General features: G+C 41.2%; 1 long non-coding RNA gene across 1 annotated transcript; it reads right to left on the minus strand.

Moving 5' to 3' along the window:
- Positions 1 to 685: 685 nt before the first annotated feature.
- On the minus strand, positions 686 to 10,952 carry LOC140847454 (uncharacterized). The gene is made up of 3 exons (XR_012127456.1): positions 10,892 to 10,952; positions 961 to 1,019; positions 686 to 861 (listed from the first exon to the last, which is right to left on the minus strand). It is a non-coding gene; the product is annotated as an uncharacterized lncRNA (long non-coding RNA).
- Between the last annotated feature and the right edge of the window lie 13,063 nt (positions 10,953 to 24,015).

Consider the following 24,015-nt stretch of genomic DNA (forward strand, 5'->3'; position numbering starts at 1 on the left):
AAGAAGCTGAGTTAGTCAGGGGCCCAGGAAGAAAAGCTAATTCAAGCAACGCAGGCGCAGGCGTGGGAACAAGGGAGAGTTGAGCAACAGCTCTGGTGTCAGGTGGCTGTGAGGAGAGCAGTGTTCATTGTAACTTGGGGATTGAATGTGGAACTCAGCCAGCAAGGACCTTGTTTCCCCTAAGGGACCCTAGGTGGCCTGGGGCTGAACCATGGTCTACTGGGAAGAAAAGACAAGCTTATGTGTTAAAGGCTAAACAGGTTGGACTTGTCCCTCAAATGTACTGACATGTCACATCTGCAGCCCCCGATTCCCTCACTGGAAGAATCTGTGCTTTCTTACTGACTGGTTGGGAGGGCTCCGGTCTGAGTGGAATGAGACAGGGAATGGAAAGCCTGGAGAAGCATGAGGAACAGCAACTGGGCCATAAGGTCACAGTCTAAAGGAGAGTCTCCTCTCCAATCCTTTGTGCTCTCCCAACTCAGTTTTTCCCCTGGGGGAAATAAATATAGGTAATGAAACCATTATTTTTGATACCTACCAGTCATTACTTAGCCTGGGCAGGCACTCTAACCTAGCGAATGGTTCCAGCAAGCCCTGGGCTCTACTGGATGAAGTGGAGGGACCCTTGGTGGGTGGAAGCAAACCCCCCAGTGATGGACACATTTTTGAATATAGCACATCCAGGGCTTGGATTCCATTCCTCACAGAATGTACAATGGGCCCCCAAAACTCAAAGGATAGGAAGGCATTGCTTTATTATCATTAGCACATAAAGTTGAATAGTGCTTTTTACTCTGGAGCACCTCCATATCTGTTCAGGCTTATCCAATGTAGTAAGAGGGATAAGTAATGTTTTTCCTGTTTTGTAAGAGAGAAAATAAATACAAATTAAAATTTATTTTCCTTAATATGATTTTAAGTAACTATGTTTAATTCAATCAGGGTCTTGCTTCTCACCTTCATTCATCCAACAGATATGTACTGAGCACCTTCTTTGGACCAGCACTCTTCAGGTCCTGGGAATATACAAAAGTGAAGTAAGACAGGGTTCCGACATTCATAACGTTTACAGCCCTAAGTGGGAAACACAGTAAATAGATCAACTCATGAATCACTATTTAACATTAAATAGTCAATCTCAAAAACACGTAATTACAGTTATGAGAAATGATACCAAGGTTAGGTTCAAATGTTAATGAGAGTGTATAACACAATGATCTAACTTAGTCTTAGGGTCTGGCAAGGACTCCCTGAAGAAAACACGTTTCTACATCAGTTCTCAGACTCAAAACTAGGACGTTAGATGGGGAATATAGTGAGCACGGGTCAGCGGAGTGGCCAAGACCACAGCTACGGATTCAGAGCACAGGTCATCCAGTCCTTGCCTTGCAACTCTGTCCATTTTCTCTTCCTCTCTTCCCAGCTACTCTTTTCTCTGTGCTGCTGACAGCTATCACCTTCCCCACCTCATCCGAGCACAGCTCAGGTGGGTCTCTCTCTTTCATCTTTGAAACTGAGTCATAGAGGCAGGAACCCCATACCATGAAAATGCCGACATCTGGGATACGTGTGTGTGTGTGTATGTGCGCACACATGCACGCACGTGGAAGTGTGTATCTTGTAGATCTGGGATGATAAAGATACTATTTAGGAAACATTGCCTTAGAGATTGCCACTCCTCATACCCTGCCACAAAACTGAAATCACCTGGGGTGCTTCTTTTTGCCAGTTTGTCTTTTGAATCATAGGGAACTGAATCTAGAGTGTTTGCAATTAGGGGTGGTGGTGGTGGGGTGGGGGAAGGCGAGTAAGGGGTGGAGACCTTTGTGCAAACTAGCCACTCAGGATAATGCCTTTGAGGTCCATCCAAGTTACTGTCCACTCCTTTTCGTCAAAACACAGTTAAACTAGTCACCTATCGAACAGCCTTTCGGTTCGTTTCGGTTTTCAGCTATTACAAATAAAGCTGCTATAAACATTCATGTACCAGATTTTGTGTGGACATAAGTTTTCATTTCTCTGGGATAAATGCCCAGCAGTGTGATTGCTGGGTCCTATGGTAATTGCATGTTTAGTTTTGTAAGAAACTGGCCAAACTATTTTCCAGAGTGGCTGCAGCATTTCCCATGCCCACCAGCAATGTCTGAGAGATCCGGTTTCTCAACATTCTCACCAGAATTTGGTATTGTCTCTATTTTTCACTTCAGCTGTATGTAGTAGGTGTGTAGTAACATCTCTTTGTGGTCTAAATTTGCATTTCCCTAGTGGTTAATGATGGTGGGCATCTTTTCATGTATTTACCATCTGTATTTCCTCTTTACTGAAATGTATATTCATATCCTTTGCCCTTTTCCAACTGGATTTTTTTTTTACTGTTGAGTTTTTAAAAGCTCTTCATACTAGATATGAGTCATTTGTCAGATGTGTGGTTTGCAAATATTTTCACCCACTTTGTAGCTTTTCATCCTCTTAACAGGATCTTTCACAGAGCAGAAGTTTTACATTTTGGTCAGATCCAATTGTGCTTTTGGTATCAAATCTAAGAACTTTTTGCCTAGTCCTAGGTCCTGAATTCTTAAATTTCTATAGTTTTACATTTAAGATGCTCCATTTTGAGTCCACGAGCCATTCTGAGTTAATTTTTATATGAGGTATGAGACTTAAGATGAGGTTTGTGATGGTTAATTTTATATGTCAACTTGGCTAGGCCATGCTACCCAGGTATTTAGTGAAATACATCTGGAAGTTGCTGTGAGGGTATCTTTTTAAGGAAAATATTAACATTTAATTCAGTAGACTTTGAGTAAAAGATTACCCTCCATAATATAGGTGGGCTTCATCCAATTGAAGGCATTAAGAAGAAGACTGACTTCCCCCACGGAAGAAGAAATTCTCCAGCAGACTACTTTCAGATCTGAGCTGCAACATCATCTCCCCCCTGGGTTTCCAGACTACTGGCCTACCCCAGATTTGCACTTGCCTGCCTTCACAATCACAAGAGCCAATTTCTTAAAATAAATCTCTCCCTACACACACACACACGTCCAAATTCTCCAGCACCATTTGTTGAAAAGGCTACCTTTCTTTCTCTGAATTGCATTTGTACTTTAAAAAAATCAGTTGGGCATATTTATGTAGGTGTATTTCTGCATTCTATTCTGTGGCATTGGCCTGTGTGTTTATCCTTTCACCAATACCACACGGTCTTGATTACTACAGATGCATGATAGGGCCAACTGATTCCTCCCACTTTATTCTTCTTCAAAATTGTCTTAACTATTCTGGTTCCTTTGACTTTCCTCATAAATTTTAGATAAAATCCTACAAAAATCTTGTTGGGATTTTAATTAGGAATTATGTTAAACCTGTATACCAATTTGGGGAGGTTGACATTTTTACTAGGCCGAGTCTTCAAATCCATGAACATGGTGTCTCTCCATATTTATTTGGATCTTCTTTTATTTCCATCATTAGCATTTTGTAGTTTTCAGCATACAAATCTTATGCATGTTTTGTTAGATATACATCTAAATCCTTTTTTAGTGATTATAAATAGTATTTTATTTTTGATTTTGGTGTCCATGTATTCATTATTAGTATACAGGAATACAATTAATTATTGTTTGTGTATCTTATATCCTGTGGTCTTGCTGAAATCACCTATTAGTTCTAGGAACTCATAAAATAGATTCCTTGGGATCATCTATGTAGATTTTTATGTAATCTTCAAAGAGGAAAAGTTTCATTTCTTCCTTTCCAATCAGTATGCCTTTTATTTTCCTTTCTGACCTTATTATATTGGCAAGAACTTCATTAAGAATATGTTGAATAAGAGGGTGAAAGTGGACATCCTTGTCTTGGAAATCTCTAAGGCAATGTTTCTTACATGTTATTGTTATCATCCCACATCTATAAGACACATACTTGTATGTGTGCATGCACATCCATGATGCTGGGATTTTCGTAGTATGGGATTCTTGCCTCTATGGATTCATTTTCAAAAATGAAGGGCAGAGAACCACTTGAGCTGTGCTCAGATGAGAGAAGAAGGTGATGGCTGGTAGCAGCATAGGGGAAAGAGTAGCAGGGAAGAGAGGAAAATAGAACAGAGTTGCAGGGAGAGGACTGTGCTGACCAAGAGGGTAGAAAGCATTCAGTTTGTCACCATTAAGTATAACTATTAGCTATAGATGTTTTTGTATTTTCCTTTATCAACTTGAGGAAGATCCTTTCTATTTCTTGTTTGCTGAGAGATTTTTTAAAATCATGAATAGATGTTGAATTTTTTCAAATACTTTTTATGGCATCAATTGCTATGATCATGTCATATTTTTTCTTTAGCCTGTTAATGCAGTGGTTTACATTGACTGGTTTTTGAATATTAAGCCAGACTTGCATACCTGGAAAAAAACCCACTTGGTACTGGTGTATAATTCCTTTACATTGCTGAATTCTACTTGCTAATATTTTTTTCAGGATCTTTGCATCTATATCCATGAGGGATATTGATTGGTCTGTAGATTTCTTATACTGTCTTTGTCTGGTTTTGGTATCAGGGTAATACTAGCTTCATGAAATGAACTGGGAAATGTTCCCACATCTATTTTCTGGAAGAGATCATGTATAATTCGCATTGCTTTTTCTTGAAATATTTGGTAGAATTCTCTGGTGAAACCACCTGGATCTATACACTTCTTGGGGTGTTTTTAAATTATGGATTTAATTTCCTTAATAGTTATAGGGCTACTAGCTATATTTATTTTGAGTGAGTTGTGGTAGTTGGTATTTTTCAAGGCATTGGTCCATTTCAACTAAGCTGTTAAATTTATGTGCATCAAGTTGTCCGTAGTACTGCCTTATTATCCTTTTGATGTCTGCAGGGTCTGTAGCAATATCTTCTGTTTTGGCATGATAGTGGTAATTAATTTCTTCTCTCTTTTTTCTTTGTCAGTCTTGCTAGAGATCTGTCGATTTTACTGAAGTTTACAAAAGAATAGCTTTTTGTTTCATTGATTTTATTATTGCCCTCTTTTCAATTTCATTTATTTCTGCTCTTTATGATTTCCTTCTTCCTGCTGCTTCGTGTTTACTTTGCTCTTCTTTCTCTGGGTTCTTGAAGTGGGAGTTTTATGATTTGAGACCTTTCCTCTTTCCTCTTTTGTATTTCATGTTATAAATTTTCCTCTCAGCATGGGTTTTTCTGTATCCCACCCATTTTGAAATGTTGTATTTTTATTTTCAATTTAGTTCAATGTATTTTTTTTACTTCTCTTGAGATTTCCTCTTTGAACTATGCATTATTTAGAAGTATGTTGTTTAGTTTCCAAGTGTTTGGATATTTTCCTGTTATTGATTTCCAATTTGATTCCATATGGTCATAGAACACACTGTGTATGGTTTTAATTCTTGTAAATTTGTTGAGGTTTGTTTTATGGTTCAAGATGTGGTGAATCTTGGCATATGTTCCATGGGTTCTTGAAAATAATGTGTACTCTGCTAGTGTTGGGTAGAGTGTTCTATAAATATCAATTAGATCCTGTTGATTGATGGTGCTGTTGAGTTCTTCTATATCTTTGCTGATTTTCTGTCTGGTTGTCCTACCAGTTGTTCAGAGATAAGTGTTGAAATCCCTAACTATAATTGTGGCTTTATCTATTTCTCCTTTCAGTTCTATCAGTTTTTGCTTCACATATTTTATTTAAAAAACAGCTCAGTTATTTGGCACATACACATTTAGAATTGTTATGTTTTCTTGGTGGATTCCATTTTACGGGGACCATTTTATCATTATTACATACCATAATGTCATAATGTCCCTCTCTGTCTTTGGTAATTTTTGCTCTGAAGCCTTAATAGATACACTCATGTTTTCTTTTGATTAATATTTGCATGATTTATGTCTTTTCATTCTTTTACTTTAAACCTCCCAATCTTTTATTTCAAGTCAGTATCTTTTACGCACTCACTTGAAATATAAGATTGGGAGATTTAAAGTAAAAGAAGAATGAAAAGACATACATAATTTACATACATATCTTTTACATACTCACTTCAAATATTGTGCAGATTGTTTGGGTCATGTTTTCCTTATCCACTCTGCCAGTCTCTGTCTTCTAATTGGTGTATTTAGGCCATTCACATTTACTGCAATTATTGATATATTAGGATCCATAGTCACCTTTTTTGTTTCCTATTTCTCACTTTTCTGTTTTCTTTTTCCTGCCTTCCTATGGGTTACTTGAATATTTTTTTGGATATCATTTTGATTGATCTGTCAAAGCTATGAGTGTGTATCTTTGTATAAATTTTTAGTGGTTACTCTAGGTGTTAAATTGTATATACATAAGTTATCACAGTCTAATGGTGGTGTTATTTTACTAGTTCATGTGAAATGTGGAAACTTTACCTCCATTATGTCCCTTTACCCTCCCTAGTTTATAACATAATTAGCTTAAATATTTCCTCTACATACATTTACAATCACATCAGACAGTGTTGTAATTTTTGCTTCAACCACCAAACATAATTTTGAAGTCTCAAGGGGGAAGAAAAGTCTGTTGGATTTAATCTTGCTTTTGCTTCTTGTGTTCTTTCTTCCTGATGTTCCAAGATTTCTTATCATTTCCTTTCTGTTTAGAGAATATCCTTTAACTACTCTTTTAGGGTAGGTGTGATGGTGACAGATTCTCTTAGTTTTTCTTCATCTGAGAATGTCCTGATTTCCTTTCACTCCTGAAGGATATTTATTTGTGGGATATAGGATTCTGGGCTGGCAGTTCTTTTCTGCAGGCACTTGAAAAATGTGCCAATTCCTTATTCAAAACATTGTTTCCCTGCAAGTAGTATCTTTTCTCCTCTGCTTTCAAGAAATTTTTCTTTGTCTTTTGTTTTCAGAAGTTTGACTGTGATGTATCTGAGTGTGAATTTCTTTGGGTTTCTCCTATTTGGAGTTCTCTCTCTCAATTTTTTGAATATGTATGTTTATATCTTTTCCCAAATTTGGAAATTTTCATCCATTATTTCTTCAAATGTTTTTTGGCCCCATTCTCTTTCTCCTCTCTTTCTAGAACTCCAATAATATGAATGTTACATTTTTTTGTTTTAGTAATACAGGTTCTTGAGGCACTGCTCATTTTTTCCCAGCCTGTTTTCTTTCTGTGTAATTTCTATTTCTGTATCTTCAAATTCACTGATTCTTTCAATTGTCCCCTCTGTTCTTCTATTGAGCCCATCCACTGATCCACTGAGTTTTTTGGTTCCAAAACTTCCATTTGGTTCTTCTCTGTTTGTTTGCTCAGGCTTTATATTTCTTTGCTGAGGCTTTCTATTCTTATTACTTGTTTCAAGCATGTTTCTAATTGCTTACTGAAACATTTTTATTATAATCACTTCAAAACCTTTGTCATATAGTTCTATCATCCCTGTCTTCTTGGTTTGGGCATCTGATTTTTGTGTTTTCCATTCAGTTTGAGATCTTCCTGATTCTTGGTATGATGAATGATTTTCAGTTTAGTACTATTCATTCTTGGGTTTTATATAATGAGACTCTGGATCTTATTTAAATCTTCTGTTTTCCTTTTTTTTTTTTCCTGACACTGCTCTACTACGGGAAAGGAGGGTCTTGTCTTATCATTGTCTCTGTCAGATTGGGGTAGAAGGTCGGGCTCCCTACTCAGCCTTTGCTGGCATGAGTGAAATGGGGGTCTCAGTTTGTCTGTGGTGTTTGGCTATAGCAAAGCAGTATTTGTCAAATAGTTTTCTATCTTGCCAGGTTGCCCATTTCCTGGTCCCTTGGTTAGGGAGAGCAGGCTTTTATTTTTGTCTGCTCCTGTTGGTGTTTTCTGAATTGCTGCCTTATCCAACAGTCAGTTTGGGATATATGGGCCAGAAAGAAAACCCAGGGAACTCACCATTGTGTCATTCTTTGGTTCTTGAGGTCCTTAGCTAGTCTGCCTTCTTCTCGCCACCTTCATTAGTGTTCTTAGGTTTGTTTTATATCTAAAGCCCAGGGTTTTTAGTTATACTTAATGAGAAGGACAGGGGAAAATACATCTACTCCATCTTCTTGGAGGCAGAAATCCCCAGTTGACTTTGAGGATCCCACATCTCCTATTAGTTAAATAATATCACTTATCTCTGAAGGTATGATGTTACAAAGACACATTTTAATATGCTGTCTTCACTGAGTGACTGGATCATACTCATGTAGCTTAGGAGATGTTGAGGCAGAACCATGGATTAAAGCATCCCCAGAGTCCTCCAGCTGCTGAGCTGGTGACAGATTCCTTAAATCTGATCTGTGCTTGAACAAATAAGTCTTCAATATGTTCCCAGAGCTGCAGTGGGTGTTTAAGAGACTATGGAGAAAGATGTAGCCTACGGTCTCAGTGTTTTTCATGTCTAGTTGGAGAGATAAGACGAATTCTCCATCTCAGGACCTGACATATAGTAGACACTCAATACATGCTTGTTGCATGAATGAATGCTGCTGAACAAATGCTAATTGTCCCCTCAATGACAGGTGCTAAACTCAATTATGTGGTACAGAATAGGAGTGCTGTATGAAGCCAGAAGAAAGACAGCAATGTGGGCTGGAGGAGTTAAGAGGTTTTTTAAGGAGGTAGAGGTTGGGTTATCTTCAGCAGGATCTGCAGGTATTTTTTTGAAGGAAAAATTGACAGGACTTATTAACAAAGTGTTTATAGGGGAAGGGGGTTGTTGAAAGAGAGTAAAAAGCCAAACACACTTTGGTTCAGACTCTGGGTGACTGAGAGACAAGGGGAAGGCTACGAGTTTGATTTTGGACCTGATTAGCTAGAGATGCTGGCAAAATAGCCAAGCACAATTGCACAGTATTTGGACTATCTGGAGCTGAGGGGAAGATTATATCAGAAAAACCAATTTTTTTCACCTGAGAGTCTCCAGAAGATGTAGGACCTAGTCCCAGCTTTGCAGCCAATAAACTGTGAGGTAAGGCAATTCACAACCCCTCCCTAGGCTTTGATTTCCTCATCTGTAAAATGGGGGTGCATTGCTAGATTTCTTTTATGAGATAACATTTGATCAGCACCTGGCATAGTATCTGGTATTTGAAAGGAGCCCTATACTTGTTGAAATATTATCCTTTCAGTTCTAAAATTCTAAGATTCTGAGATTCCTTTGAAATGTCAATAGTCCTTACTTTATCACCTTATATGATTGAGTTTTTACTTAGTAGTTTTTCCCCCAGCAGAGCCCACCAGTTTACATTATGTAAAGCTAAGAAGGTAGGGGAAGGAAGGTTGTATATGTTGTGTCTCAGTCTTTTCGGAATTCCTAAGTTTTTCTCTCTTTTGAGCATTTGCAGTTTTCATGCTTGAATCAGAGAAACCTCCATTTTGGCTGACTCCAGCCTTCCACTCTGGGGAGTGCGATGGGCAGGTAGCCATTAGTACACAGGAAGGGAGGGCCTTGTGGTATCTTAAAGTCATTGAATTTTATTTATTTCCAGTTTGCTCAACAGTTGTTCCACAGATCTGGGCAGTTTAAAAAGGGGTGGGGATGGGGAGAGAGAAGGATGAAATCTAATGAGGCCTTGAGAAAAGTATGAACATATTTGCCTTTCAATATCAAACTGGGGCTCACACTTAAACCCAAAAAGACTTTTGTGATTTATTTTGTCTTTCTGAAAACTAAACACTGCCATGACGTTCCACATGGCATCTGAACAGCTGACTTTGGTTCAAGAAACAGTTCCATATCTTATTACTAAGATTTTATGAATGTAAGCCCTCCATCTTTCAACTTAAAAAGCTGTTTTTTCAGATTGTAAAGTAATACAAGCTCACTGCAGAGAATTTGGAAATTAAGAAAACAAGAAAATGAAAATCACTCATAATCTTACCACCTAGGGATAACCAGTATTAATATTTCTATTTATTTCCCTCCAGTCTTCTTTTTTCTATATACACACACGGGATCATATTGTATGTTCATTTGTGTATTCTCCCTTTCTCCCTTAGTTTAGGTTGTATTTCCCTATGTCATTAAACACTCTTATAAATATGATTTTCAATAACAACACAGTATTTCATAAGGCAAATCTCAGTGCATAGGATTTCGTATTATGGACAACTTTTAAGAAGTTTCTACTTATTCTCCATTTTAAATGATGCTACAGTGAATGTTCTAGTATTTATACTTTTGTGCATCTGTATAATTTTTTAGGGTAAGTCTTTACAAAGAAAATTACTGGGTAAAAGGATAAGAACATTGTTAAGGCTTTGGCACATTTTGTCAAATTGGGAGAGTTGTATCAATCTGCATTCCCAGTAGTGCTTGACGATACATGACTCACTGCATTAATACAGAATACTTCACCATTGTATATATGTGACACTATCTTGGACCATTTCAATTCAAAAGACATTTACCGAGTACCTGCTCTGTGTAGGGCTCTATACTAGGTGTCAGACTCACTCCTGTAATGCAGTATGCTAGGTAGATAACATATGTACAAAGACGGCTGAAACCACAAGTGAAATGTAGCAACATACAAATCTTTATGACCAGGGCTGATATCATCCAAATGTTAAATGGCTACTCTTTGAGGAAAGACACTGTGCTAGCAAATTAAAAAACATAATTTAGATCTTGTAAGCACATTTAAAAAAGAAATGCATTAATATGAGTCTTACAAACAATAGAGGTTCAGTTGTGATCGTTCACACTGTATTTCCTGGTATAAATTTAAGTAGGAATGGAAAATGAATATAATAAATCCTACATCTTTTAAAAAAGCAGAAATCCATTTGGGTGAAAGGACAATTTCTGCTTTTGTCAGTTCCCTTTGGAAAGTTAACCTGTTGGTTATCAGAGAAGGGGGACACAGAACACACAGAAAGCTAACCTCCTCAAGGCAGCTGGGGATAATTTGTCCGTCTCCTTTGAAATGTGGCTTTGTGCTCACTGGTGAAGGCAGCTGGAACAGAAAAAGCATGACAGGCAAAAGCTGAAATCCACATGAAGAAAGGTCCTTTTCCCCAAAATGACTGCCTGAGTTAGCAAGAGTCAGAACAGAAAGTGCATGTATATCTTCCCAGCAGCTAGCATGGCTGGTACTAGAGAAGGCACCCTACGCTACAGGAGCCATTTAGAACAGCAGTAGCCCAGAATAGGGCTGCTGGATAGCATTTAAACAAGCCCTCCAAACCCCATGAAAAATTACACCTTCAAATTAAATCCATTGAAAGCTGAGACTAAATGAACAAAAGTATCATGTTTTAAAATCCAGTCAAAAGCATTTACTGTTCTGAAAAGCAAGATCTACTTAAGGTATGGTGGATGATGGCTCAGGAAATAGAGGTTTAAGTATATTACTCAAGTTAAAAAGTAGCCAGTGGCATAATAAAAAAAAATGCTATGAAATTGGAAACAACCCAAATATTCTTCGACGGTGAATGACTAAACAGCAATACATCCCTGCAATGGAATAGTACTCAGCAGTACAAAAGAATGAGCTACCAATACATAAATCTCAAAATGATTATATGGAGTGAAAGAAGCAGTCTCAAAAATCACACACTTTATGGTTCCATTTCTATAACATATGGGAAAAAGCAAAATTATAGGAACATAAAACAAGTCAGCAGTTATTTCAGGTTGGGGGTAGAGGGTGAAGTAGGCTACAAAGGGCAGCATGAGAAAATTTTGGGGGTGATGGAACTGTTCTATATCTTATTTGTAGTAGTAGTTACACAACTTTATGTATTTGCCTAAAGTCAGAGGCGTACGCCAAAAATAGTAAATTGTACTGTATGTTCTCTTTAAAAGTGAATTTAAAAAACCTCATAAAGATAATCCTATCAAATCTGGGGAGGTGGAGGAAAGAAAGGAAGTTGGGAGTAATGCCAAGGGAGCTAAATTCTGCCTTTTTATAGCAGGGAGTCAATAGATAAGGTCCAAAATGGATAAATCAAGAAATAAGGAATAGATCTTTTATTTTGAGATCCTAAAGTAATTACTGGCTGAATTGAAAACAGAATCTGTTCAAAATGGTTGCCTCTGAGGAGTGGGACTAGGGGTGGGGTTGAGAACTGTTGTTTTCTATTACAAGCTCTCCTGTATTATTTGATATTTTTAAACCATGCTCATGCATTACTTTGATTTAAAAATAAATGTAGTGGAAAATGCACTGGAATAGGAATCAAGAAAACTGATCTCTCACCCTGATGGAGCTAATTGAGCAATTCCCTTCTCTTCTCTGGATCTGTTTCCACATCTGTATGATAAAGGAGTTGGAGTAGATGATCTTTAAGATCCTTTTCAGACCTAAAACATTTTTAATGAAATGAGGTGATTTGCATATCTGCAATGATTCTTTGTTGACTCCGAAGCTAAGAAACAGACAACTTTGTTTTTAAGCTGGAAGGAGTTAAATCATCGAATTCGATAGTGTCTTTTTAACCACTGAAGAAATCAAGACACAGATTGGTTAAAAGACAGTTAAGTGGTGACAGAGCTAGGGCTGGAGCTTCAGGCTCCACATGACTCCTGCCATCCTACCACACAGCCTCTCCCAGGACTAGTGGAATCATTCCCAGGCACCAGGGCTGACAAAAATTCCCTGGGATGACACCAGGGATGAAACTCATATGCTGACATGGCTTCATCAGCCTGGGAAATGAGTCAGAATTTTGGAAGAGGTCCCTGATTTAAACATGTATGATGCAATACCATAGGCATCCCAAAGTTGGGGGCTCTACTTCTGAATAATTGGTGGATAAGCTGTCTTTGACAGCAACTGCCAGCGTATTGGCTTCCCCATTGTGTCATAGGAATCCCACCACTCAGGAACACCACTATTCTCATTCTGACTTAAAACAATGGGTTTAACGACTTGTTTTTCTCACTGGTCTTTTATTTCTACAACCCCTAAGTTCCTGCCATGTTTCACTGAAATCTTATCAAGTATGATAGAAGATAATGTCTACTTGGAAACTTTTGTATCAGCCATGATCAAATTAGAAAGGTATCTTGGTGCGGTTCAGTAATCTTTCTAGGAAGAGAGTAGAAACAGATCCCTGACTTAGACCACACCATCTTCCCAGGGAAGACCTTCCATGTTGATGAGCAAGCAAGCTAAAAGCCTGTGTGTTTTGCCAAGGGCTCTCCCTCCCCCTTTGCCCGGGCCTGCAGGCTCACTGGCCCCTCATCGCCCAAGGTCTGAGGTTTAGAGAATAAGGACACCATTATGCGGGTCTATCATTCTTCCTCGGTGGAAACAACACTGCTCTTTGTAAACTCCCAGGGAACTTCAAAGGGTGTGGCTATCTTTCTGCACTCCCAGAGGAGCCTCCCTGAGAAACACTGCTCACAGTGCCTTGCTGGTACTAGAATCTTCAGCTGATACTGAGTCAAAGTAGGAATTGTTAGGCAGCTCCCCTGTTGATACTTTGACCTTAGAAACAAGATTTGATTTTTTAAAACCACCTTGGAAAACACTTGTTTGCCAACTTTTGTGCACCGCACCCCCCCAGCAGTGCTCCCACTGAAGCCTGGCTGTCTGCCAGTTCCGAATCCTGCCTTACCTACTGCCTGGCATTTACTTCACAACAGCTGGCCCAGGGATCTCAAGTACTTAGCCTCAGCTGCCAGCTTAGGGAAGGAGAGGCCTCTGTGGTTGAGCTGGTGACAAAGACAGCATTTGTTTCCACACCAGTATCTCAAGGTCAACAGCAGTGACAGGCTCCAAAGGGGATCATGCCCAGCCACTGTCCACTTGGTGAGAATTCCACAAGCCCAGCGATGTTTCATGAATCCAGCTTCCATGTCTGTTTTGACTCTCTCCACAATGCTGTGAGGTGACTAGAAACCAGTAATAGGGTTCATATTTGACAGTGGAGAAAGGCAAATGACCAGACATGAGGGGGATTTGCTCAAGGGAATGATGACTATAATTGTTCAAAACATGAATCTGAATACCTGGGTGTGACCAGCATTGCTTTCTGTGACTTGCCAATTTGTTTGTGTGAAGAGTGCTATAAACCTGATTTGCTCATTACTGACTAACAGTGATGGTGCCAACCCAGTGATGGACGGTGGATGGAAAGGAAGTTGGCGAGGGGGTAGGGGTGGCTCATTACACTGCAGAGGTGTGGCAAAGAGAGACTGTGCCCAAGCTCATCTCTGCCAGGGGGCCCTCCTGTCTTCCTTCTGCCAACAAATGCTGAGTGTGCCAGGCTCCGGGATGACAGAGATGACTCAAATATACCCTTGTCCTCAAGGTGTTCACAGATGTATGAGGGTATCACTAGTTTCAGTGGTGACTGGGGGCTCTGAAAAACAGTCCTGCTTCAGAGGGTGGTTCACGTTCATCCTTGGGCTGGCCAATAGAAAACAGTGTCTGTATGGATTTTCAAATGTAGTGATGGGTGTGCACTGAATGACTCACTTCGATTCTCCTCCTTGAAAGTAGAGCCCATTTTATCACTTGTCGGGTCAGACTACTTGTAATGTTTAAAAAAAAACTTCAAATGATTTTTTGGGTTGTTGGGTATATTTTCAATAACGAAAGTGGTACCACTCTCTGATTCCACATTAAGTTAAACACAGTATTACCATATGACCCAGCAACTCTACTCCTAGGTATATAACCAAAAGAATTGAAAACAGGTGTTTAAACAAAAACTTGTACATGAATGTTCCTAAGCAGCATTATTTACAATAGACAAAAGGTGGAAACAGCCCAAATGTGTATCCACTGATGAACAGATAATCAAAATGTGGTCTAGCCATACAATGGAATATTATTCATCCATAAAAGTGAAGTACTAATACATGCTACAACATGGATGAAACTCCAAAACATTATGCTAAGTGAAAGAAGTCAGACACAAAAGGAGAAATACTGTATATAATCCCAATTATATTAAATATCCAGAATATGCAAATCCACAGAGACAGTAGATTAGTGGTACATAGGGCTGGGGAGAAGGAAGAATGGGGAGTGACTATGGGTAGAGGATTGTCTTTAAAGGTGATGACAATGTTCTGGAAGTAAGATAGTGGTGCTGGCTATGCAACATTAATGAATGTAGTTGATGCCATTGAATTGTATACAGGTTTCCCCCGCTATCTGAAAGCAGAGCGTACCCTGGGAAACCTTTTCTGGTCAAAATGGCATAAGGCAGAGAGTAGCCCCTGCTTTCCAAAAGTTTGTTACGTCACTTTGCTTTTACAGAAGACCTACCCTACATTTAGTACTAAAAAATCCAAAGAGAATTTTGGCTTATGTGAAAAACGCCATTACTGTACTAATGCAGGGCTTTTGTAAGTGTAACTTGAACTTTCAGAAAGCAGGGGGATGCCTGTAATTTCAAATGGCTAAGATGGCAAATTTTGTCATGTGTATTTTGCCACAACAAAAAAGATGGGTGCCTCTTTCTGCTGGCAATGCCATTGTCATCTCCCACCACGCCCCTTGTACCAGCACATGTGTGTGCACACAGACACACACACAATCTGTCTAGATGACCCCTACTTTCATCAGGACTCATTTTCAACTGGAATTACTTAGGAGATTATTCATTCACTGCCTGACTGAAGCTACATCAAGGCAGGGATCCATTTTGCCTTGGTCACTGTCTAGAAGTGTTCCTGGCATATAACAGGTACTCAATAATTTGAGGAGTCTTTTAAAAGAATGAATGAAATATATTTTCTGATGCTACTCTGAGAGCCATCAGAGAAGCATTAACCATTTTTCTCCAACACTTTCAAAATGCAGGTCATCAGCTGAAGTAGATGGCCGGTGGAGAGACGAAGAGCACGAGCACAAGCTCTCTGATGTCTCTTCCCGTAAGGGCACTGGTCCCACCATGAGGGCCCCACCCTCAAGACCTCATCTAAGCCTGATTACCGCCAAAGGCGCCCATCTCCAAATACCATGACATTGGGAGGTTACGGCTTCAATATCTGAATCTGTGGGGGACTATAGTTCAGTCCATAGCAACCAGTATGCATTAAGTAGACACTGCATCAATGGAAAGGATCATATTTGTGGGCAAGATAATAACGTGGATGTTTTCACTATATGTTCCCCCACCCAAACTACCAAGGGTGCTTGTGCAACTTTGGCTCCTGCACCTCCTAAAATCTCCTTTGCCAGTTTTCCTTGGGTTCCAATAGCATCTCAAACCTTCCAGGAAACCAGAGGAAAAGAGTTTCTTCTGGGTCCTTTATTTATAGTAGTAACATTAGGTGCCCCCCCCCAGGAACTGCTGCCAACGTCAAGAGTCACTCTCACCACCTTTGGCAGCCCCTCTGCCTAGCGCAGACACCTGATGCTTGCTTCTTACCCACATCATATGACACAGGCATTTCGCATTAAATGATACAACAATCTGGACAGATCTCACAGCTCCAAAGCTGTTTGGGGGTGACAGCCTAGAGTGCCACCAGGTAGGAGAGTGACAGGCTGGAGTTTTTAAACTAATGTGACTGCAACAACAATCCTGGCCCCATGTCCATACAATTTATATAAAATGGTCCATGCTAAGGTGCCTGACACATTTTAAACACTCAACAAATGCTCATTATTATTCTTATGATAAAGATATTCTATGCATCCATAGAATCATGCTACTGAATAATATTTAGGCATATAGGAGAGTTGTTACAATATATTAAGTGAAGGAAGAAAATTGCAAAGAATGTGTTCAGTACCATTCCATTTTCACAAAAAAAGTCATAAGACAGAGATTACTGTATAGTGATTTAGAGCTCAGGGTCTGAAGGTAGGCTTATTGTTTAATCTGCCCATTGTCACTTATTAGCTGTGTGACCTAGGGGAAGTTACTAAACCTCTCTGAGCCTCAGTTTCTTTAATCTGTAAAGTGGAGAATATATATATATGTGTGTGTGTGTGTGTGTGTGTATAGTAATAATATGCTTGCATATCTCTACAGTCCAAGAGATGTGAATGAATCATAATTCTACATCAGAATTAACAAGAGTTAATGGGTAGTGAATATTCAGAAATTAAAAACTTTCTTATGTACCAGCAATAACCAGTTAGAAAATATGAAGAAAAAGACTAGTTGCAAGAGAAATGGAGGTCAGGGCAATGAGCTGGGTGTCCCTCTGCCCTACTCTTGGACCTCCAGGCTCCGAAGCAGGGCCTCTAGTGCCACAGTTTCCCCAGCCTATGAGCCTCTGGCTTTGGCCCTCTGCCCCTCAGGGCTCAAGCCCAGTTCAATGGATTGGCTGCCAGACTCCATGCCATCCCCTGCACTTCCTCACTCTCTCCCCAGATGATACGTAATTGCTCCGATAGCAAATTAGTCTACAGAAATCATTCCTTGCCTCCCATATAGATAACTTCATGTTATCTTCCTCTTCACAAAGCCATTTTTGCTTCTTGAACCACACTTTAATTTCATTAGTGAGCATTTGCCTGAAATTTGCAGGGAGAAGAATTTTGAGCAATTTCCCTGGAGAAGGTTTGCATGGTCATTAAGATGATGGGTTCAAATCCCAGCTCTCCACTCACGAGCTGCCTTACTTAGTCTTGTCCTGTAGCCTTCCTTTCCATTACTTTCATGTGTTATCTGGGGGGGGTGGTGACAAGGATACCTCACTTTCAGGGACGTTGTGAAGGCTAAATGAGATTATGAATGCAAAGAGTTTAGCACAGTTCCAGGCACATAGGAAGCACTCCATGCTTAGGAGTTGTTATCATCATTAAAACGGGAATACTTTGTCCTAAATGAGTATCAAACGTTTCATCTCTTGTAATCTACAAACTGCTCACAGCAATGAAACAGGGTTTCCCTCCACTCAGCTTCTATCCAAGAAAGCCTCAAAAATATCAGGGTCTTAGTTTTAGCCTGTGTCCCCCAAGCACAACTGCACAGGACCTCTCAGGGAGCATGGGCTCAGATATAAGCGAATTGCTTACCACCTAGATGGACAGAAGTCACACAGCCCAGTTTCAGTGAAAACTGGTGACCAGTTCTCCTACATACGTATATAGGAAAATATATCTATATGGAAACATACATAAGGAAATACATGGTCTCTGCACAATCCTGTTTAAGCCCTGGAGCCACAGGTCTCTATTCATCCAGGAAGGGCAATTCAAACACAACAAAGTCATTTTTATACTCCTTCAAAGTTTGTACAATCAAGGTCTTCTTCCAGCAAGTGCAAATGTATGGCACCTTCTCTCTGCCGAGCCCCTGCTGAATCTGGCCTCTGTTGGCAGCTTTGATCAAGTGCATGTCCCCGTGGCCCACTGCCCCCACCCCAGGGATCCAGCCACATCATTTGCAGTCAGAGGTGTGTGGGGATAGAGCCAGGCTTGGGCCACTCAGACACATGCAGCAGGTAGAAATGTTGCTTCAGAGTCGCAGCCAACATGATTGCTCAGAGGGGTCTGCACGCTAACCAACCCTCCAAAGCATCCTGAACAATAGTGCGGAACAGCTCCACAGCACTGGGCTTCCTCTCCCAGGAGAAATGCTTGAATCTGAGAAACAACTCAGGACTGCCCAGGGAACTGACTCCTGAGCCCCTTTTGCAAACGTCTCTTTTGCACCTTTTATGCTGAAATGTCAACAAAGTTGGTTCGCCTCTGGACCAGGCCCATGACCAATCTGTGCGGCTGACAGTGGTGTTTTTCCACCTGAAAAGCTTCACAAGACCTGTTATATGGAAGTAGAACCCTTGGCAGAGGCAGAGTACTGTGGAGGTGCTTTGCCCTCTGCACCCCTAAGCCTCCTTGGGGGCTGGGGTGCTGACCTGCACCCAACTTAGGGAACGTCTTTCTCTCCACCCCCTCTTCCTCCCTTCTTTCCTTTCCTTTCTTTTTTCTTTCTTTCTCTTACGAATATTGTACAATTTAGTTAACGTCTCTGAAAGTGTCATTTTTCTCATCTCTGAAATGGGAGTAATAGTAAAATATACTTCAAAAGACTGTTGCAAACATCAAACAGGATAATGTTTTTCAATTGCTCAGTAACAGGCCTCATGTTTAACAAGCTGTCGATACATGTTGACTATTATTATTATTACTGCTTACTCATATATTTCATCTTACTAAAGTATCTTAAAAATTACTACAGCTTAGTATTATCTTCAGAAGCTGTAAGTTTGATATAGTTTCCATGTATCACAAGAAAGGACAACTGGAAACACTGGACTATTTTTTTCTCCCTGTTTTTTTTTTTAGGTATTTAAATAAATATTTTCCATATAATTTTTGACACTGTTCTCCCTAAATTCAAAAAAGCCTTAGTGTTATAGTCTGAAAGCACTTTAAACTTTGGGGAGTTTCTGAGTCAGAAAACTGTCTGCACACCCTTTAGTAAAGAACCATTTTGCAAAATGAGGAATCATCACCTTTGCAAGTTATTTTGCCTGGTTGTCTTAAAACAGGCCATGTACTCCTGTATGAAAAAGGCGTCCCTCGTGCTAGAGAAATGTAAAGATGCAAAATCAATTTGCTCCTTACAGAGAGAAAACTGTGTTACTCTAGGCAAAGACTCCGGAGACCAGCCAGCTCTCGCGCGTCCTTCCCCTTTCCGGGTTTCTGTGGTCTCACCCCGACCCTGACCGCTGAAGTTGGGATTCTTATCCTGGCTCCCAACTGGACTGACTCCATTCCCTTTTCTTGACCCTCTGCTGCCACACGTAGCTGCTCCCCACCGCCTACCACATGAGGCCTCAACCCCTTCCCTTTTTGTTTGGGCATCTGAGGCCCTGCCCCTTAACCACAGCGTAAACACCTCCATTCCTCAGCATGCGCAGACCAGCCTCTCTGCTTTTGCTTGTCTGCTGCCACACTTCCCTTCTTCCCTCCGCCTCCCTAAACCTAAGGCCCATCTCCTTCAGGAAGCCTTTCCTGTGCCCTGCAACTGACTGAGGTCTTGCCTTCTCTGGTCTTGCAGCCCTTAACTGTGCCAGACCATCCAGTGGCTTCTTATACTGTCTTGCGATATTTGCTTTCATGGAATACAAAGGCTACCCAACTATGTAAGCCTTTCTGTGTGTCCAGCTCTGTGTCATATTCATTTTTACTCAGTAAATTTGATACTCAAAAATTAATTCTCAATAAATATTTCTTGCTAACACACTAACTTTGCAAAACACTGCATTTTCACAAAGTCCTCAAAATCCCCGGATTTGCTTATGTCATGGCTGCAATAAATGGCTTCTCCAGCACCTGCCCTGCTGACATCATCTGGTAATTCAGAGTCTCAGACAGGAACAGGGGAGAGAAAGCCCTTCAGACACTGTTACTGCTGCTGGGCCAAGTAACCAACTTGAAGGTTTGGAGCTGACTTGATTGTACCAGTTGATGGCTTCCTATAGTCACAGCCCAAATCTTTACATAGGAATTCTGGGTTCAACAATCAAACATGGTTTCAGGGCTCCCCAGCAGCTTTTAGCAGGGGATAAGGGTTGAAAGACTAAGGCCTATGTTTTGACAAAATGGCAAAGGTCTAATGGGTTTTGTTCCCATGCCCCTGAATGAGTCACTGAGCATGGCCCTGGGCATCAAGGTGGCCCCCCACAGGGCTATCCGCGTCCTCAGAAGAGAGCTCTGGATCTTCTTAAGGACTTGGGCACCTGGCACAGATACTTCTGCTGGTCTTATTTATTGCGCACTTACCCTGTGTCAAGCACGTCATAGCCACCACCTCACTTATAACCTCACAACAGCCCTGTTACTATCTCCATCTCTCAGGAGAGGAAACTGAGGCTCAGAGAGATGAAGTGACTTGCCCAAGGTCATGGAGCCGTCAGCCTCCAAAGTTTAAGCCGTGCAATTAGTATGTCTGTCATATAGGGTGCACCCTGGGATTGAGAACTGAGGACAAGGACTTGGAAAATTTACCAAACACCATATTCCAGTCTAATAATCACCATTCAAGTCCTATTAGGGTGGCCATGACCCTGCAAACAGGGCAGGGAGACGATCACAGCCTGGCAGCATGTCCCATGGGCACCCATCCTTCAGAGGTGGCAGAAGAGAAGAGAGCCAGACATCGGTAACTGACGGAGACAAAGCCACCTTCCTAATAAACTGCAATTCAACTTGTATACTGTGAGATTTGTGAACACATTATTGTTCCACCTTTCTCTAAGCCAATAGCTTTTAACCTTTTTTGGGGCTAGACCTTTCTGAGAATCTGAGGAAAGTCGTAGACTCTCTTGTCAGAAAAATGAAAGTTTCACAGAAATTCAGAGCTTCCTGTATCTCATCCAGGAACCACAGACCCCAGCTTCAAAACTCCTACATTAAGCAAGCCTAATTATTTTTTCAAAAAATGATACACTAAGGATCAATGATTCCTTTAAATAACAAGCCAACCTAGAGCACAAACACCAGAATTTGCTTTCTGAAAATTTTGTCTTCATATCATTTTCAGGAGCATGCCTAATTGCCCGCATGTGGTACGTTTGCAGTTCACGTCTCTGTATCCCCCTAGAGCCCCATGTAGTTAGAAATGATGGTGGCACAGATGGCTGTCGTCAGAACCGGCCAGAGCACAGAGCTAGAAAGGATGCACAGGGCAGGAGTAAGTTTCTGGGCCCTGGAGGGTGGGCAGCCACAAGACAGGCAGGAGTGGCTTCACTGGATGGGGAATGGACTATACAAACTACACAGCCCCACTGGGAACCATGAGTCAAAAGTTTGAAGACCTGTGGAAACCTGGAGAAGGTTCAGACCACAAGCCCACTCCTGCAAAGCAGCTGAGGAGAGGCCAGGTACCTGATGGGGGTGGGCTAAGTGTATATTGGCTCGCTCACCTGACTCTACACTCAGCCTCCTCACACTGGCCCATGTTATTGCAAATAGCAACTGTTAGTTCCCTGCCAACCAGAGGCCCTATTGTTCATTTACAAAAATATTAGATAATCCCAGCCCTCATCTTTCCAAGGCTATTTCTCCCTGGCCTCTCATGTTTTGAGTAGACAAGGTCTTACTGTAATCTCTAACATCATTGTTAGTCACGGCCTGATATTTCTTCTTCTGAGCCCCCTCCAGTGTTTGAGCCCTCCTACTGTGCTTAGCTGCAAACCATAGATCTCATGCTTCGATCCTATAGTGCTTTCTCCTTTAAAAACCTTTTCACGTGAAAGCAGCAGGTGCGTAATATATTCAGAGGAGCAGTGGATCTGGAGCCCTGCTTCCTTCCAGTACTGCTGCCTCGCCATTCTGAGCCTCACTTCCCTCTATCCGACAGGTAACAGTCCTTCCCCTGCTTGTCTCACAGGCATCTTGTAAGAGTCAAACAAGATAGTGGGTCTATAAATATTAACTGAAGTGTTAGACGCACGGAAGAATTCATAACCACCATTTCATTTAAATTTCAAACCAACTCCACAAACTACACAAATCCTTATTGTTCTGTCACGCATACATTCACTCTCTTGCTCACATTCTCTGTCATTCAGAAAACATTTATTGAGGCCACACTGTTACCAGGCGCTATAGTAAGTTCTTCCAGTATCAGAAACAGGCTTAGAAAAGTAAAGTAACACTTCCAAGCTCACGCTCCTAGGTGGCAAGGAATGGAACACGGTCCCTGTCCCCTCTGCCCCCTCCCCAGAGACCAGATTGTTCTCCATTACTCTCATCGCCTGTCCCAGAACTTGCCCTCCATTGGAATAAGAAGGGGATTGGGAGAGGATGAGGCAGGCCCTGCACTTGAGTCCCCTCTGTCTGAACTGTTGAAGTTGTATATGGCTTTTACAAGATGGCTGAGTACTTCACTCCCCCTCTTTTCCCGCCCCCCCTTTTCTAATTTGCAAGTTGTAAAAACGTGTCACCCCAAGTGCACCAGGTGTCTCCAACTTTCTAACTGAGCAAAGCACTCTAATTGAATAAGCCTTGAAATATTTATCCAAATTTTAGTTTCCCTGAATTAATGCCTTAAGCTGGTGAGCAATCCTGCTGAAGTTCAATGTTCATTTCCTAAAGTTGCCCAGTATCTGTGTGGTATTCAGACCTGAAAATGATGACTTTACCCCGACTGCAAACTCCACAGAGTGCCCCCCGAGACGGAAGCCAGCCCACACTGTTTTCTGATCAGTCAGCAGAAACGATGCTTTCTTTCCAGTTCAAGGTGGGCTCAGAACTGAAGCTGCCTTGAGATAAAGCAGATCAGCCCCGTTCACCCCAGGCGGGAAGGCCTCCAAGCGGGAATGTGAAAGGCCCCTCAGGTCAGGGGAGACATCTGCTCCCCTTGGCTTTGGGCTGTACCAGTTGGCAGAGGAAGCTCTGTGCAAATGCTGGCCAGACCAAAATGGTGCCGAGACAGCCACAGGGCTGTTTAGTAAAAAAGAGAGGAAACATCTGTAAGCCCTGCGCTGGTGCTGAGCGGTGACAGCCTGCTGCTTTTCCCCGTGGGCCCGCCGCCCGTCGGCTCGGACTCATCAGAGTGGGTCCCTGCAACAAATGCATTGGAAAGAGATTTCCATCCCCCCACAGGAAATTCTTGTGTTTAGTCATCCTTACTACATGGGCTGAGTCAGCAAGCTCTGCTTTAACCACAGCTGCTTTCAAAGGGTATGCAAGGAAGACCAGTTAGTTGACTGCGGAGGCTTGGCTGAAACACTTTGACAGTCGGAGCTCCAAAATCCGATGGAGAAATTGGAGGAACTGCAAGCTGGGCACTGCTCAGTACCTTCCAGTCCTTCTGGGTGGGCCTCAATTGCTTTTTAGTATGTTGGTACAGCAGAGCATTCCAGAACTAGAAGGGACAATAGTTTGAGTGCCTTAAGAGACCACCAGTATGGTGCAGTGGCCTGGGATTTAAATCCTGGCTCTGCCAATAATTACCTATATGAGCTTTAGAGCTAGTGTGCCCTCTCTCTGGGTCTTAGAATTCACTTCCTTAAAATCAAGGCTTGGCTAAGATGATCTCTAAGGGCTCTTCCTTCTCTGATGGTCTATGAAACAATCTAGGACAGATGGCCAGCCATTCTTTTCTCAATTTACAAGGGAAAGACACTATATAACCT

The sequence above is a fragment of the Manis javanica genome, chromosome X, assembly GCF_040802235.1.
Source record: "Manis javanica isolate MJ-LG chromosome X, MJ_LKY, whole genome shotgun sequence".
Lineage (NCBI taxonomy): Eukaryota > Metazoa > Chordata > Mammalia > Pholidota > Manidae > Manis > Manis javanica.